Source organism: Salvelinus alpinus, chromosome 7, assembly GCF_045679555.1.
Source record: "Salvelinus alpinus chromosome 7, SLU_Salpinus.1, whole genome shotgun sequence".
Lineage (NCBI taxonomy): Eukaryota > Metazoa > Chordata > Actinopteri > Salmoniformes > Salmonidae > Salvelinus > Salvelinus alpinus.
The window spans coordinates 30,099,788-30,105,787 of NC_092092.1; the positions used below are offsets into that span (position 1 = coordinate 30,099,788).

The 6,000-nt window shown below is 39.9% G+C and overlaps 1 pseudogene; it reads left to right on the top strand.

The window, feature by feature from the left end:
* Positions 1-3,126: 3,126 nt before the first annotated feature.
* LOC139581860 (zinc finger protein 235-like) lies at positions 3,127-5,404 on the top strand (annotated as a pseudogene).
* Positions 5,405-6,000: the final 596 nt, after the last annotated feature.

Consider the following 6,000-nt stretch of genomic DNA (forward strand, 5'->3'; position numbering starts at 1 on the left):
TTGCATTTTCTGTCTAATAACAAATGGAAAAAAGAATGATAACTAATTTTTAGGTAAAAATTATTTCATACTCCACATTTAGGGGGGCCACAAGGGGGTCCAAATTGTTGTCACAGGCCCCCCTCCCAGAACTGCTAGTGATTGCATGATGTTCAGTACATTTTTATATTGGACATACATAGCCTATTGCACCGTACAACATTTTCTGTACGTTGTGTCGCAGTACATTTTACATGTTGGTCATGCATATTGCATCAAACACAATCTCCTATATATGTCACTGTAAAAGGTAGGTATATTGTACTCAGGAGCACTTCTGCTTTCCAAACCCAGAATTTACACCCCCAAGGTTGTCATTGCTATTATTGTGGCCCTTTTAAAAGTGGGAAATCAGCTTATATCCAAATATTTGGATATTAAATATAGGTTTTATTTACACATGTGTGCATAGGGGATCCCTATAACATGCATTAACTCCTAATGGGCATATATTTTTGGAGGCGCAAAAATATGAGAACACAATAGCTCGAGCTGTAACAAGGATCCATGCGACTGTCATTCCAAAACGTTGGCATTTATGCTACAGACGCTGGGAGACAGGAAGCAATTACAGGGTCAGGATTTAATAATACATATGTACATGAAACTAAACAAGAACAGCGTCTGGACAAGAGAAACAAAACAACGTAGACACGGGAATGAAAATGAGGAAGTGACAGATCTAGGGGAGGCAATCAATGACGTGATGGAGTCCGCGGGAGCAGACGTGACAACAGGTGGCTATGGTACAGCCTTAGACGGATGTGATGGAAGCCTAGGCTTCATCATTAATTTGTTTGTAACGCCAGCAAGCACACTGTTGGAATTATTGATTTAAATGTGTAAAAGGCCCAACCTTCAATAGGATAATCTAGTTAATTAGACGGGTCTGTTAACACTTCATTAAACGCCAAACCAGATGTCCATTGTGTCTTAGTATCCACCTCAAAGTCGGTCATTAAGCAAATCACCTGTTGATGGTCAGAATTTGGCAACATTAAGGCAAGTCAGAAACGTTCAAATCTTGTGTGGAAGCAACGTTTTATTTATAATGGGAACAAACCAAAAGTAGCCAAGCGCTAAAAAGTAGAAATACATTTTTATCTCTATGTGAAACGAAGCAAACATTTACCAAACAACATCAATTTATAGAGTAGAAACTCAGCGCTAGGCTATAATACAACACTCAGCGCTAGGCTATAATACAACACTCAGCGCTAGGCTATAATACAACACTCAGCGCTAGGCTATAATACAACAGTGCCTTCAGCAAGTATTCACGACTTTTTCCACATTTAGATGTGTTACAGCCTGAATTGAAAAAGGATTACATTTAGATTTTTTAGTCATTGGCCTACACAAAGTTTTTTTGAAATCCGTACAAATGACTGAATAATGAATGAAATGTCTTGAGTCAATAATTATTGAACCCCTTTTATGGCAAGCCTAAATAAGTTCAGCGGTACAAATGTGCTAAACAAGTCACATGGACCAATAATAATAATAATGTTTAGCAAGATTTTTGAATGACTACTTCTTCTCTGTACCCCACACAAACAATTATCTGTAAGATCCCTCAGTTTAGCAATGCATTTCAAACACAGATTCAACCTCAAAGACCAGGGAGGTTTTCCAATGCCTCGCAAAGAAGGACACCTATTGGTAGATGGGTACGTTTTTTTTTTAAAGCAGACAGCGAATATCCGTTTGAGCATGGTGAAGTTACTAATTACTCTTTGGATGATGTATCAATACACCCAGTCACTACAAAGATACATGCATCCTTCCTAACTCAGTTGCCGTAGAGGAAGGGATTTCACCATTTCACCAATGGTGACTTTCAAACAGTTACATCGTTTAATGTCTGTGATAGTTTTCTCCTGAGGATGGATCAACAACATTATAGTTACTCCACAATACTAACCTAATTGACAGAGTGAAAAGACTGTACAGAATAAAAAATATTCCAAAACATGCATCCTGTTTGCAACAAGGCACTAAAGTAATACTGCTAAAAATGTGGCAAAGCAATTCACTTTTTGTCCTGAATACGAAGTGTTATGTTTGGGGCAAATCCAATACAACTAATTACTGAGTATCACACTCCATATTTTCAAGCATGGTGGTGGCTGCATAATGTTATGGGTATGCTTGTAAATCGGTAAGGACTGGGGAGTTTTTCAAGATTAAAAAGAAACAGAATGGAGCTTATCACGGGAAAAATACTAGAGAAAAACCTGGTTCAGTTTGCTTTCCACCAGACACTGGGAGATTAATTCACCTTTCAGCAGGATAATAACCTAATACACAAATCTACACTGGAGTTGCTTACCAACAGTGAATGTTCCCAAGAGGCCGAGTAACAGTTTAGACTTAAATCTACTTAATTCTATGGCGAGACCTGCAAATGGTTGTCTAGCAATGATCAACAACCAATTTCACAGAACCTGAAGAATTTTGAAAAGAATGGGCAAATGTTGCCCAATCCAGGTGTGGAAAGCTCTTAGAGACTTACCCAGAAAGACAACTGTAATCACTGCCAAAGGTGCTTCTACAAGGTATTGACTCAGGGGTGTGAATACTTATGTAAATGAGATATCTGTACTTAATTTTCAATAAATTTGCAAACATTTCTAAAAACATGTTTTCACTTTGTAATTATGGGGTATTGCGTGTAGATGGGTGAGGAAAACAAATCGATTTAATTGATTTTGAATTCAGGCTGTGACTCAACAAAATGTGGAACAACTCAAGGGGTTTGAATACTTTCTGAAGGCCCTGTATGTCTGTTCAGGCAGGAGTAATATCATTTGGGGAAAACATTTGGGGCAAAATAATGTATTTTTATTGGGATGCTGCAGCACTCACAGCAGCCCTACTTCCTCTGGCTATGAGGAGCAACACAAAAAAGTAGCACTAAAGGGTGAGTGTATTTATTGTTGCGTTCCCAGTGCACATTTAAAACAGAACATTTCTGTTTCCTGTGTAATATAAATAATAGCACAACACAGAGTACATTTTTGTTGTTGCTACAGTCAGATGATTTATCAAACTGGTTTCTTCTGCATGTGCACAGCAACAACCACAATGACACTGCTGCAGATGAGGGATCTTCTTTTGAGTCAGATAAGGAAGAGGATCCGGTCCTTGCCCCCCTGTCCTCACTTCCATCAGAAGATGGATGGCTCCCTGAGTTTGATCCCAGAGAGGATCCTGACCTTGACCCTCAGGCCCCATCTGGATCAGACCCAGATGAACAAGATCCAGGTAGGGATGGAGAAGATTTCCAATGTGGGCATGCGGCCACTGAGGGGCCCCTCATCTGTTCCCATTGTGAAAAATGTTTCAAGAAGAAATGGTTGACAAGACATCTTCAGTCCCATACAAAACCCTACAGCTGCTCAGTGTGGGAAATGTTTTTATCTGGCCAAACAGCTTGAGGAATGTTCCATTAAAGACCTAGAGAAAGCCTTCAGTTGTACCGATTGTGACGCAGTGTTTTGCCATGAATGTACTTTGCAGGCACACATGGAGGCTCACAAAACAGAGGAGACGGTCACATGCAGTTTATGAAAGAAAGTTTGTAGAGGAAAAAGACTTGAGGCACAAGTGCATTGTATGGAAGACATTTAGCTGCTATTTTTGCCCAAAGATCTTAAAGTCCAGAGAAGTATTGGCTTATCACGAGGAAACACATTCAGAGGAGAGGAACTATTGCTGTGGAACCTGTGGCAAGATGATCTTTACCGCTGTGTCTTTAAAAAAACATGATGACTCGTAAAGACAAAACAACGTTTCAGCGATGCACCTGCGCAGAAAGCATATGGTGGTCACACACCCTGGAGAAACGAAAGAAAAAAAGTTTGGTCTGCGATGTGTTTGGCAAATGTTTTGTCAAAAGGAACCATCTGAATAAACATATGATGACACACAAGGAAGAGAAACCTTTTTCTTGTGACATTTGTGGCAAAAAGTTTCATTCTTCAGGTAATGTCAAAAGACACAAGATAACTCACACAGGTCACCCAATCCGGAATCCTAAAGAAACATAAAATAAACAAGCATACTGGTGGTGAAGAAAATACTTATTTCAAGTGTGAGATTTGTGAGGAAGTGTGTTCAAGTTGTTATACCCCCCAAAATGTTATGGTCACTCACACAGGGAAGAAATCATGTCATTATAGCATCCATGGGAAAGGTTTCTTTAGCAATCATCTTCTTAAAGTTCACATGCACATTCACACAGGGGAGAAATCATTTGAGTGTGATCAATGTGGGAAGATGTTCAGCCATCGAAGTCATCTAACATATCACGAGCGTGTGCACATTGGTGTCAAAGCATTCATGTGTAACATCTGTGGGAAGGCCTATGCAAATAGACACAATCAGTGCTGCTAAATGGAAGTAATTTAGCACCACCCTGTCAATGTACAATGCATTTTTTATGGACCCATTTCATGTTGATCCTTGTTGGTCCCTGGATGGGAGACCAGATGCTACTGGAAATGGTGTAAGAGGCCCAGTAGGAGGCACTCTTTCCTCTGGTCTAAAAAATAATAATATCCCAATGCCCAAGGGTAGTGATTTTGGACATTGCCCTTTGTAGGGTGCTGTCTTTCGGATGGGACATTAAATGGGTGTCCTGACTGTTGTCACTAAATATCCCATGGCACGTATTGTAAGAGTAGGGGTGTTAACCCTGGTGTCCTGGCTAAATTCCCTACCTGGCCCTCATACCATCATGGCCACCTAATCATCCCCAGCTTCCTTTTGGCTCATTCATCCCCCCTCTTCTCCCCTGTAACTATTCCCCAGGTCGTTGCTGTAAATGAGAATGTGTTCTCAGTCAACTTACCTGGTAAAATAAGGGTAAATAAAAAATATCCAAATATAAACATGTTCCCCCACATGAAGGGGACAAATAGGGGTAAGAAAATTATCTGCTTTGAATGTTATGACTGTACTCAAACTCTATCACAATGTCATTGTGTTGCTGTGTCACTGTGAATGTATTGATCCTGCAAATTCTAATCTGAGATGTTCATGTCGTTGGAGTCTGTTATTGATTTTCTACTTATTATCAATCTATATCAGCTCAATTTCCAATGTCATCCGGATACTTTTTTTTCCACTGAGGTTATGAATTTCATTTCTGAAGCGAATGTCTGAGCAAATTACTTTTTTTTCTCTCAAATGATTTGCTTTGATATCTAAATGAGATCAATGTTTCCCTGTTTTTGTGTTTTTGTTGACACTCAAACAGCAGAGAAAACGAATTAGAGAATTTGTCATTTTACCCCAGCATTATTGCTTCAGCTTTAAATGCTAATATTCTGTATAAATAAAGCATATACAAATGAGTCTGTATGGATTTATCCTCGTCTCTTCTCCAAGTCACACTGTATTGAGCTAGCTCGCTTAGCATATTTTATGAGATCTCTGGCAACATATATGAGTGCTGTGGGATTTAAAATGCAACAATATTGACATTGTGCAATTAGAGGGGGTCATTAGGTCTGCTGCTATTTCAGATGGGGAAAACCCAGACCTCATCTTCCCTGGAATGCTGCCACACACACACGTCCAAATGAAAGGGAGATGGGGTGGTAATGGTGAAACGGGAGGAGTAGGTAATTGAACAGATGGGGCACTGGGCAGCCTGGGGATTACAAAGCCTGGCATTGCTGAGCCTGCCTGGCTACTATGGAACAACTATCTGTCTGACTGGAGGATGGATGCCTAGGCCCCAACCAATCCTCATCTAGCTAGGGTTATCCTAACCATTACATTTGGTATGGTTACTTAAGACAGGAGGTTACTGGTTGGATGGGTGGGCGTATGACATCTAGCAACCCAAAGGATGCAGGTTTGAATCTCATCACAGACAACTTTAGAATTTTAACCAATTAGCTGCTGTTCTACTACTTTTAAGCTACTTAGCTAACCATTACCATTACTCTA